The sequence below is a fragment of the Quercus lobata genome, chromosome 2 (assembly GCF_001633185.2).
Source record: "Quercus lobata isolate SW786 chromosome 2, ValleyOak3.0 Primary Assembly, whole genome shotgun sequence".
NCBI lineage: Eukaryota > Viridiplantae > Streptophyta > Magnoliopsida > Fagales > Fagaceae > Quercus > Quercus lobata.
In genome coordinates, this window is record NC_044905.1 from 69,751,228 (window position 1) to 69,763,661 (window position 12,434).

The following is a 12,434-nucleotide window of genomic DNA, read 5'->3' on the forward strand; positions in this document are numbered from 1 at the left end:
TATGTAGAATGCCCATCTCCTGCTTCTTACCCAATTTATCTAAGAAATCATGTAGCCAAATCATCTCCTTTTCAACTTCAGTTGCTGCAACATACTCAGTTTCTGTAGTAGACAAAGTAACAATATTCTGTAGATTTGAAGCCCATGATATATTTGTACCATCCAGAGTAAAAACAAACCCAGTAGTACTCTTTCTACTATCAATATCACTTGCAAAATCAGCATCTACATAACCCTACAGTTTCAAACTTGTACCTGTGAAGCAAAGACATGTATCTGATGAACCCTTCAGATATCTCAGAATCCACTTGACTGCCTCCTAATGCTGCTTTCGAGGCCTACTCATGAATCTGCTCACAATTCCCACTACATGTGCAATGTCTAGCATTGTACACACCATAGCATACATCAAGCTACCAATAGCTGAGGCATAGGGCACCTTGCTCATATGGTCCCTTTCTTTTTCTGTCTTTGGTGACTGTTCTTTGCTTAGTTTGAAATGACTACCCAAGGGTGTGCTCACTAGTTTAGCTTCATTCATGTTGAACCTATTGAGAACCTTCTTCACATACTCTGACTGTGAAAGCTTCAATGTATCATTAGCCTTGTCTCTAATGATTCTCATACCAAGGATTTGCTTTGCAACTCTCAAATCCTTTATTGCAAATTGTTTGGACAACTGCTTCTTCAGATTATTAATCTTCTCAATGCTAAACCCTGCAATAAGCATATCATCCACATACAACAGTAATATGATGTAAGAATTGTCAAAAGACTTAACATAACAACAGTGATTAGCTTCACATCTCTTGAAACCAATTCTATGCATAAAACTATCAAATTTCTTGTACCGCTGTCTAGGAGCTTGTTTTAGGCCATACAAGCTTTTTCTCAGTTTGCAAACTAGATTCTCTTGTCCCTGAACAATGAACCCTTCTGGCTGAATCATGTAAAGATCTTACTCCAAGTTATCATGAAAGAATGTTGTCTTTACATCTAACTGCTCAAGCTGTAAGTTTTCTGCAGCCACCATTCCCAGTATTAGTCTGATTGTTGACATCTTCACAACTGGAGAAAATATCTCTGTGTAGTCAATGCCCTCTTTCTACTAGAACCCTTTAACAACTAATCTGGCCTTATAATGTTTGCTACCATCATGCTCATTCTTTATTCTGTATACTCACTTATTGTGCAAAGCCTTCTTTCCTACTGGCAATTTAGTCAGTTCCCATGTTTGATTCCCCAACAAGAAATCCATCTCATCCTTCATGGCTAACTCTCACTTGCTTGAATTCTTATCTTGCAAGGCTTCATCATAACACTCTGGCTTACCACCATTAGTCAACAGGAGATAATTTAAAACAGGTGAATAATGTTGTGAAGGTCTAATGTTCCTGGAAGATCTGTGAACTTTAGCTACAAGTGTACTCAGATTTACTTGTGAACTTACATTCTCCTTATCTTCTTCAACCCTTGTCTGGATAGTACTTTCAATCAATTCATCTAAGTTGACAAACTTAGATTTCTTTTGATCTATGTCTATAACATTTGACACTACAGTTGACTTATCCTTGTACATGACCTATTCATTAAATATCACATTTCTACTTTTAATGATTTTCCTGTTTTGTTCATCCCAAAACTTATAGCCAAATTTCTCATCACCATAGCCAATGAAAAAATATATTTTAGACTTTGCATCAAGTTTACTACGAGCATCAGAATCAATATGAACATAAGAAACACAAACAAAAACCTTTAAATGTGAAAACTTTACCTCTTTACCATTCCAAACCTCCTCAGGAAGTCTAAACTCCATGGGAACTGATGGTCCTCGGTTTATCAGGTAAGTTGCAATGCTAACAGCATTAGCCCAGAAAGTTTTTTGTAGTCCAGCATGTAACCTCATACTTCTGGCATGCTCATTGAGAGTTCTGTTCATGCGCTCAGCCATACCATTCTGCTGTGGTGTCCCAGTAATAGTCTTCTCCATCCTAATTCCCTGTGCAACACAATACTCACTGAACCCTCCATCTATGTACTCTCATCCATTATTTGACCTCAAACATTTTACTTTCAAACTTGTTTCTTTCTCAACCATGGCTTTCCACTTCATAAAAGTTTCAAATACATCAAATTTATTTTTCAGAAAATAAACCCACACCTTTCTGCTTGAGTCATCAATGAAAGTGATGTAGTACCTTGAACCTCCAAGGGATGCAATCAAAGAAGGCCCCCACAAATCAGTATGTACTAATTCCAATTTTTCAACCTTCGGTGTCCTGCCAGTTTTCAAAAAGCTCACATTTTTCTGCTTTCCTAAGATGCAACTTTCACACATGTCAAAATCAATGGGCTTCAATTCTGATAGTTTTCCTTTTGACAGCAGCATCTTCATCCCTTTCTCACTCATGTGACCAAGTCTGCGGTGCCATAGGCTTGTATTAGTACTTGCATAAGCAACTGCAATTGTGTCTCTTGGACATGAGGTCATATACAAAGTACCAGTTTTCTTTCCACGAGCCAATACCCTAACTCCTTTTGTAACCTTCCAAGTACTACCAACAAATAGTATTGCATATCCATCATCATCAAGTTGTCCAACAGAAATTAGATTCCTCCCCAGGTCAGAAACATGTCGAACCTTCTCTAGTAACCAAACAGATCCATTGGGCAACAATATCCGAACGTCTTCCATACCTACAACATCCAAGGCTGAACCATCAGCCAAATACACCTTACCAAAATCACTTGTAACATAATTCTGTATGATTTCTCAGTATGGAGTGGTATGAAATGAAGCTTCTGAATCCAAAACTCAATCATTAAGTGGACTGTTTACTGCAAGAAGTAATGCATTTTGTACCTCTTCTGTTACAGCATTAGCAGAATTATCTTCATTCTTCTTCTTAAGACTTTTGCATTGCCTCCTAAAGTGACCTGTTGTCCAACAGTTCCAGCATTGTACTTGTTGGTCTGATCTAAATTTGCTTCTATTTCGATTAGAATTTCTGGAATTTGCTTCTAAATTTGCTTCGATTAGCATTGTACTTGTTGATCTGCCCCGGTTTGAATTTCTGTCATTACCTCTACCTCTTGTCTCAAGGTTTAGGGCAGAACCAGATCCTAAGGTTTCGCCTGTATCTCTTCTGTGAATCTCCTCAGCCAGAATTAAATCTCGTATATCATTGTACTTGAGCTTTTCCTTTCTTGTAGAATTGCTAACTACCATCCTTATTGCCTCCCAACTGTTTGGCAAAGAAGCCAAGATGATCAGAGCACGAATCTCATCATCAAAATCAATTTCTACAGACAAAAATTGATTTGTGATAGTGTTAAATTCGTTCGGATGTTGCGCTACTGATGCATTCTCTGCCATCTTCAAATTGAACAATTTCTTCATCAGATGCACCTTGTTGTTTGCGGACAGCTTTTCATACATACTGGACAAAACCTTCATCAGATCTGCTGCGGTCTTCTCCTTTACAACATTGTGTGCAACAAACCTAGACAGAGTTAACCTAATAACTCCCAAAACCTGTCTGTCAAGAAGCGCCCATTTCTCAGCCTTCATAGTCTCAGGTTTTGTCTCCAAAAGAGGCAGATGCAATTTCGTCCCATAGAGATAATCTTCAATTTGCATCCTCCAATACGCGAAGTCTGTGCCATCAAACTTTTCTATTCCAGATGCCTTTCCTACTTCCTCTGCCATTGCTCCCACTCAAATCTAACCCTAGGCTTTGATACCAATTGTAGGGAATTTAACCCGAATTCCCAACCTGTGAGAAACAAAAAATAGAGAAAACAAACGCCAAAGAAAAAAAAAATCACACGCACAAGACAGTATTTATGTGGTTCGGCAATATGCTTACGTCTACGGAGTTGCAGGGATTTCACTATTATTAGGAAAGAACAAAATACAAGAGTGCGGCTACAGTTATTACTCACAATAAAAAACATAGCCACAACACCCACAATTAAACCCTAATTACCAAAGTCAGTTTCTATATAAAAACGGGCCAAATTTTTTTTTTTCCTGGGGACGTTGCCCCCAGACCCCCAGGAGGCTTATCCATGAGTGCTTCGACTTAGGATTATCAACCCAAGCCTTTGCTCCATGAACTAAGCCTCAATAAATCTCTCATTAAAAACTATGTAATATTATTCGGGTCAGGTCGTCGAACTGGTTCAAACAAAACTAGGCTCCATAAAGCCCAACATTCTCCATTTCTAATTTTCAGCACTGACTCTACTTTAACAATTAACTTCCTTCCTCACCTGCCAAAACATTGTGCCAAGTATAAGATGGAGAATGATCCAACGTAGCATGCATAAATAGAGCATTTACGATAGATAATAATTGGCCTTCCAAATTCTTTCCAAAATCAAGTCCGGAACATTTAATACTCTCCAACACTTTAAAAAAAATTAAAAATTAAAAAAAAGGGCTTTTTTCTTTTAGAAGGTAACGCTCTCAAACCTTACTTAGCCAAAACCGATCCACCCTTATTTTTCGAGATACACATTTTATTGTGTAGTCCCAACCAATAAGAAGAAGACAAATCATTAAAAACTAATGACATAAGCTAACCTGCCATGTCACCCACCATGTCTAACATCCCTTAACCTAGTCAGTTCCAACTACTGAGAGCATTTTCAATTTTTTTTTTTGAGATGTAAATTGGTCGGAACTTTAAATTTAAGATGTAAATGAGTTGGGTGTTGTTAAATTTTGTTTTATGAAATATCACATGGAGTATTTCCTAACACAAAAAAAAAAAAAAAAATGTACTTTTGCCAAATTCTTCTCTAACATCCCACTTGCTAGCAATGGCAACCTCGCCATTGCCTCGCTTATCATCGTACGCCTCCTCTATGTTTTTTCCATTGTAATCTCTCGCCTCCTCAACCTAGATATGCAAATGATTTGATGGATAATCCAAATTTTTAGATTTGAGAGATATGTTGCTCCTCTAACAAAGGATGATAATGCTTCAAGATTCAAGCAATAACAAATCCTTTCAAGCAATGAATGAGGTGAGTTCTATTTTCCCATTCTTTTTGTAAGATGAAATTTTTGGATTCTTAGCCCATGACACTTTCTGCCATAGGTGTTCTTGATGATCTTTTATTTTTATTTTTATTTTTTATTTTTTATTTTGCTTTTCTTTGGTTTCTTTTGATATCCATGTTGATCTTTTTTATGAGTATGGTTAGTTTTGATGGAATGATGTATGATTTTTGTTTTGGTTATTTACATATTTATGGCCAATTGATTTCACAATTTATGTTCATTCCTCCTGTCACTGTACTAAACTTGTTTGATAAAATGCCTCAATGAAAAGACTATGTCATCTTTAAAGAATTTGGGTATAGGCTTTTCATTTAACCTGTTTATTTCCATGAGAAAAGCTTAGTTCAATCATCAAGACTCATTCTTGGACATGTTATCATGTGAACTCTTGAGTGTTATTTAACTTTGATTTGCAAGTAATTTTAGTTGCTAGATCTGAGGTGCAATGCTTTATATACTATATATCAAGTTTAGTGCTATGACGATGGTATAAGTTTTATTCTTTGTTTATGAGTGCTGTGAACATTCTAGAGTTTTATTCTTTTCCCTAAAATTCAGTTTTACTTTGTGCCATGTTTGGTTGTTGAGAAATTGAGGGAATATAGAAGAATCCAATCCCATAGAATGAATGCCAATGACAAAGCAAGAGAGAATCGAATCCCTGAGAATTTAAGTGTGCATTATGGTTTCCCAACTTCGACAGATGTGGTGATATTTTGGATAGGCAAAAAATCTTGAACTTTGAATACCTAGCTATTTATGCCTTGTATGAAGTTCAAGTTATCCTTACCATGAAAAAAATCTTATTTTCACAACTGAAGGTAATACTTGATAGTATAAAGGCTTGTCAATCTATTTTTTGCTAGTAATAACAATTGACATTTGTTCTAGCAAACTTGTGTACATTTTAATATACTTTTGAATATAGTTAATGATGCAATGGTGGATATTGGAAAGTTATCAGATTACCCTGAAATGGTTAGACAATAGATTTCTATTGATAACAATAACTTGGTAATTTTGTGTTATGATTCAAACAAACTTGGAAGGCATTTGCATTTTGGAAGACACTTGCTTGGAGTAGTGGAAGTCTCGGCATGCTAAAGATGAGGATGAGCAATAGGCTAAGGATGAGGATCAGTAAGTTGAACATGAAGGAGCCGTCATTATTGGCTTTGAATGAGATGGATTCATTAGTTAGAGATAGAAATTATTAATAGCTTATTTCCTAGACTTTTTGCATTGTAGAAGATAGGATTGGGTTGTTTGCTAGGTGTATGAGTATAATTTTATTCAACCTCTTCCTTATAGCAAGAAATAATCAAATGATTGTTGCATTACTTTAATTTTTAATAATTTAATACTCTAATAACCAATGTGCTTCTCTCTCTGTCTTGTTTTTCTTAAGGGTAACAATGCTTGTTTCCTCTCTTTTCTAAGACAGTTTTTTTTTCCCATGCAACTACCATCCTTGATTCTTAGTGCTCTCAAGGATTGATTCTTGTGTATTTGGTTTGCTCAAGCTTGTTATTTTGTGCTTTGCTTATTTTCGATCTTTTGGTGTGCAGCAATAGAGTGAACTAGCTATAACTAAGCTATTCAAGGGTTTAGGAGGTGCTCTCATGCTATTAAGAACTTGACTTACATGATTTTAACATTGAACGTACTTCGCTACCTATGTATTCAAATCTACTCAACCAAATTCAATACCTCTAGCTTTGGTCATCTATTAGAAAATGTCAAAGATGGGGCAAAGTTACCAACGAAGGTTGGCTTGAGTGGAAGGGGCTTGGGTCACTTAAGCAAGTGGTCTCAGTTTCGAGCCCTTGTGGATGAGCAAACTTTCTTGGGAGAGGTCCCTACCTTGGCACCCGACAGTACCTCGAAGGATTAGTCCTGGGATAAAAACCTAGGGATACCTTGGGAAAAAAAAAAAAAAAAAAAAAAAAAAAAAAAAGATAGGGCAAAGTTATTTTATAGTGTTGAGTCTAAACTTGTACCCAAGAAAGGCAATACAAGTGCTTATGCGTTAGCAAAGACGTACCCCTCACAGTAGGGATAGTGTAAAAATCTAGATGTAGAATGATCCATATTTCCTTGTACAACATATACTTGATTACATTTGTCAATCAATACTAGATTATATTTGTCAATCAATAAATTCTATTGTATTCATTCAAAAAAAAATTAGATTACACCTTTGCAAAGTTGAACAATTTTGATAATTTCATTACAATCAAAATTTGATCTAAAAGAAAAGGAGACAAGAAAATAATTTGATCCAAAAATGAACAAATTTTTATTTAAATGTACACCTTGATTATAGGGCCATAGTAACAGAAGTCTTATTGAAAAACACTTTGATTACAAGGCTATAATAGTATGATAGTTTCACATTTGATGTATCTCTTGCTTCTTAACTACACATTCCATCCAAAATCTGCAATTTTTTGTTTGTAAGCTCCAATGGCTCTTAACTTGATTACAATGATAGACAAAAAATTCAGTACTTCCAGCTCCTATGGCTCATGTTATACAACATGCCCCACCATTTCTTGGTATGATATCTCTTCGTTATGCAAGTTTTTTTGGTATCATAGCTCTAAAATCCATTGAAGCTTCTAGCTACTGTAAAATCTTATGGCAAGCAACATAAGAGAGATTAACTAAATGGCCCTAACATCCAAGTGGCAATAATCGTGGATGGGTGAAAAGACCACGTCCATAAATATATAAAGACCACTTTGAAATACAATAATAACAAGCCACCAATCACAAATTTACCACCTCTTTAACATCAAAATAAGCCTAAAAGAAAAACACAAAATCAATCTAAGTACCATATGTTGTCCTCACCACACATCTTTCCGCTTGAACTATATTGCAAGATGCTATATCGTCTACTACAAAAGCAGGAGGGACAAATATATAACAATTTGGAAATTTTATAAATAAAGAAACAAAAAGCACTTGGAAAATTTCAATCATAAATATAAATTTTCTTATATTCACTTTGTAGCCTATAGAGCTAGTATACATGTAGGGCCCAAAATGATTACAATGCTAATCTTATCATATCTAAACCAAAAAAAAAAAAAAAGTAACTTTAGCATGATCATAGCACTAATCTTGATCAATGCATGTAAAATTGTACCTTAGATCTAGAAATTAAAATGACTTACAAATCAAAGTTACATGTTTATGCCTTGTTTAATGTTTATGACTCAAGAGTTTACATGATAACAATAACATGTCCAAGAATGAGCCTTGATGATTAAACTAAGCTTTTCTTGTGGAAATAAACAAGTTTTATGAAAGGTCTATACCCAAATTCTACAAAATGAAAAACAAAAACTTTTCATTGGAGCATTTTATCTAACAATTGGAGTACAGAAGAAATGAGCCCAAGTTGTGAAAACCAGCAAAAACTTCACTCAAAGAAACTAAAAATTTTACAATCCAACCAATGTATGTTTTTATTGGTTTGTTTCAGAAAGTTGGACAAGGTCTGTATGACAAGGGTAATGAGATCTATCTAAATTGTGGTATCAAGTGACCAAGAGCTAGCTCATTGTACCTAAGAAACAACTTACATTACATGTACAAGTACATATCAAAACAAAACAATAACTGCAATAGTAAAAAAATTGCAAATCCAAATCACATTGCAACCTAAACCCCAAACAGTATATTCAACCACAAAAATATGCAATTCAAATCACTAATAATGATTTTCTTGTAATGTATATATGAAATTTCTACAAATTAAAAAAAAAAAAAAAAAAAAAAAATTGCACTTACCAATGGGGCCTGTAGCTATGGATTAGATGAGGGAAAAATGCATAGAGAAAGAGTCTGTAAAGGTCTCAAGTTGGACCACAGAGTGAGATGTTGTTGAGACTTGGGACTTGAAAAAGAAGCCGGACCACATGGCCTTGGGTTAGATCGGTTTTCATTTTAAATAATAATAAAAAAGGCATCAAAGAACAAGCCAAACCAAAGGCGGCAATAGCAAGGTGGCTGCACAATGAACGACCATAATGTTAACGGAGATGAGAAAGGGAGAGAGGAACAGATCATGGTACTTGAGCCTAGGGGTGGCAAAATTGGACATAACCCGCAAACCCGATAGGACACAACACGAAATTAGCAAGTTATGAGTTAAGTCTTAATGAGTTCATGTCATATTTGGATAGACACGACTAACCTGTTTAATAAATGGGTTGGGTTAATGTTTAACATATGGAACCCGTTTGACCCGTTTAATTAAATGACATTTTACCAATATACCTTTGAAACCCTAGATATATAAACTTATTAGTTGTTGTGGTTTATTTTCTTTGACATATAGTGATTGATTATTTGTAATATTGAGATATGCTTTAGTTTTGAATGACTATTTGTGATGCAATTACTCGTTAGTTCTGAATTTTATGTTAATTTTTTTTCTTTTCATTATGAAAATATTTAATAAACAGGTCAACACGATTGATCTGTTTAATAAATGGGTCGTGTTAGGGTTGAAGATTCTTGACACGTTTAATAAACAAGTCAGGTTAGTGTTGACCCATATAGTCGAACACTCATGAGTTGACTTGACACGAACCCGACACTCGAACATGAATTGCCACCCCTACTTGAGCCACCATTCATGAGAGAGGGATAGGCTATAGAGGAACTAATGGGTGGAGTGAAGAGATGAAGGAACAGATCTCAAAATTTTGTTTAAATAAATTAAATTTGAAATTTCAATGTGCACAAACCTTACGGGGAAAAAATGGGAAACTAACACTAAGACTTAAACAATTTCGTTAGTTAGAAACGTTTCCAAACTATTTAGGAAACTAACATCTTGAGTCTAAGAGACTCGATTTTGCTTTTTGAAATCGATCCACAAAGCCTCACATTTTATGATTTTTTCCCATGGAACTCGAGTCTTAAAGACTTGATTTCCATTATGAACAAAATTTAAAGAACAATGCAGCGAAGAAAACGGAAACAATGAACCCAAACCCAAAGAAGGTAGAGATTAAAAGAAGAAGCAGATGCAAATCAACAAAGAAGAAGAAGGCAAATAAATAAATATAAAAAAAAATAAAAAAAATAAAAAAAACCCAAAACCCCTAACAGAAACAATGAATTAAAAGAGATCAAAAACAAAGAACCATGCCCTCGGCTCCGCCCACGAACCCAGATCTCCCTAACCACCCTTTGGCTCGGACTTATCCAGGCAACAGCGGTTGGCTCGGACTGAACTCAGGTAGCAGCAATGGCTCCAAGCGAAGGATTTGTTGCAAAGCTTTTCTTCTTCGTCAAGGTTTTCCTCTATCTCTTTTTTCCTTAAATGTGCAGAGCAGGATCTCAAGTTTCACTAGAACTCAAGGCTTTATGGCTTGATTTCAAAGAGCAAAATTAAGTGTCTTATACTTGAGATGTTAGTTTCCTAAATAGTTTGAAAAAATTGCTAATTAATGAAATTGTTTAGGGCTTGGTGTTATTTTCCGATTTTAGTAGACATTAGGAGAGCAACATTTATTATGTTGAGCTGGCAGATAAGATGATGTAAGCCACTTTAGATTTGGTGGCATGCTCTTGTTAGTTGGGACTACAAGATCAGCATGTTAACTTTGTAGTACGGGACTATCCAATAATTTCTCCACTCTCCAACCTTACTTAGCCAACATAGTCAAGTTAAAATATTCAAGTTCTTGTAAACCTGATCCACCCTTATTTTTTCGAGATACACAGCTTATTCCACTTTGTCCCCATTAGTATGAATTCACCATCTTTGCAATCTCGTGACATAAATTCTGTGGCAATTTAAAATAGCCTATCACACAGGATGGGATTGCTTGAATCACATAGTGAAAGATTCTAATTTAATTAGTGTAATTTTTTTTTTTGACAAGTTCATAAAAAGAAATCGGTAAGTGTAATAATGCTTAATTGCTCTTTTAAGTTTTCAACTAAAATCTCCTCTTAAAAAGTTAACTAAAAAAACAAAAACCTTACTCTTTTTTTTTAAGAAAATAAATATAACCAAAAGATAAGCTTATTTCATAATTTGTATTGATGATTTTTTTTTTTAATAGTGATAATTGTTTAAGTTTATTTGAAAGAAGTTGTATTATTTTAAATTTTGAATTAGATAGTAGAAAAAGTAGATGAGCAGGATAAGGGTTGTTAATGGGCCGGTCCCCCATTTTACTTGGCCCATGGGCACAACGGGTTAGGCATAGCAGATTGTTAGTTAGCTAGTTAAAGGGTTGAGGTTAGGCTGGCCGAAAGAGAAAACCCTAACACATAATCCTGCTCATGGGCAATGCTTATTTTGTCTTTAGCAAGCAGGGGTATCGGGTTGGGCCTAATAGGTTACCCATGGGCTTGTGTTAGCATCTTATTTTATTATTTGTTATAAGTAAAGAATCAATTTTTTATAAGTAACGGATCAATCTATTTTTTTCATGGAAAAAGAATCAAAGAATTTGAAACTTATTTAAATTTTTTTACGGTCAAATCTTCTTTTTTTTTTTTTTTTTTTTTGTTGATGGAAACCTTTTTTTATTTATTAAGGCTTTATATGGTTTTTAAAATTTTTTATTTTTAAATAAAAAAATCCAATGGTTAATTCAAAGTTGCTAGACTACTAAAAATATATATATTTATTAAACTAAGTTTAACACAATCACTTTAGTATCTTAGTGGTTATGAGTGTTCTCTTAAAAAATTCCTCTATAATGTTACAATTACCATGTAAAACATATTACAATAAATCAAACTTGCTTTATGAGTTCATGCATTACAACTAACAAGTAATTATCTTGTGGGTTCCAATTAGCTTAACTGGTAAAATCTCTGATAGTTGAATAAAAGATCTGGGGTTCAATTCCCGCCTACACCAAGCAACGATTGGTGTCTTGGTTTGATGATAAAAGGGCTATCATTAGGAGCAAACGCCATAGGTTGAAACTCTCTAAAAAAAAAGTAATTACCAATTTAATTATTTAACAAAAAATAATGATAACCAATGTTAATTAATTAAAATTATAAGTGTTTCTATTAGTTTATGTAGGAAGTTCACAACATGGGGTAGCTAGATGCATAAGAAAACCTAGGGTAACCCAAAAAAACCTGCTATTTGTCATTTAGAGCAACACAATCACACATAGAACAGTTTCTTCTATCTTTTTGACCTATTTTTATAGGACTTGGCAACTACAAAAAGCCCATATGATTCATTACACATAACATTAATAAAATCCCAGTTTTTAGATCATAATTGTAATCCTGTGTTTTTAGAAGGATTTTTTTTTTTTTTAAAAGAATACGAAGTATTTTAATACACACACACAGAGGCAAG